Consider the following 518-nt stretch of genomic DNA (forward strand, 5'->3'; position numbering starts at 1 on the left):
GAACAATGATTTTGGGAAGGAGTTTCCCAATGGGTAGGAGAAGAAAAGCCGCAGTTTTCGCTGTTTCTTCAGGGGTTTTTTGGCGTGTCGCGAGGCTCGCGGTTTAGGATCCCGGGCTCGGTGGGTCCGTGGTGGCCGCCGGTGGTCAGGACAGGGGCGAGGAGGCGGCGGGGACGCGGCGGGAGCGGTGCCGCAGCACTTGGGCAGCAGGGCGGAGGCGGCTGCAGCGGAGTCTCTGTGGCGCAATCGGTTAGCGCGTTCGGCTGTTAACCGAAAGGTTGGTGGTTCGAGCCCACCCAGGGACGGGCTCCCCTTTTGGGCTCGGCGCCGCCCCCGCCGCCGGCCGTCGTTTTGTGCGTGTGCGCCGGGGGAGGATGTGAGATTAGCGCCGGCGGCCCTGCAGGCGCCGCGTGTTGCCGGGCAGGGGGGCCCCCGGCGGGGAGCGCAGCGCGGCGGCCCCAGCTGCGGCCGGGCCCGCCCCGAGCCTGAGTCCGGAGCCCCGCGCAGAGCGCCTGCCC

General features: G+C 70.8%; 1 non-coding gene across 1 annotated transcript; it reads left to right on the top strand.

Annotated features, from left to right (window-relative positions):
- The first annotated feature begins 231 nt into the window (after window positions 1–231).
- On the top strand, window positions 232–305 carry TRNAN-GUU (transfer RNA asparagine (anticodon GUU)). The gene has a single exon. It is a non-coding gene; the product is annotated as a tRNA-Asn (tRNA).
- Window positions 306–518: the final 213 nt, after the last annotated feature.

Source organism: Sturnus vulgaris, chromosome 1 (assembly GCF_052056855.1).
Source record: "Sturnus vulgaris isolate bStuVul1 chromosome 1, bStuVul1.hap1, whole genome shotgun sequence".
Classification (NCBI taxonomy): domain Eukaryota; kingdom Metazoa; phylum Chordata; class Aves; order Passeriformes; family Sturnidae; genus Sturnus; species Sturnus vulgaris.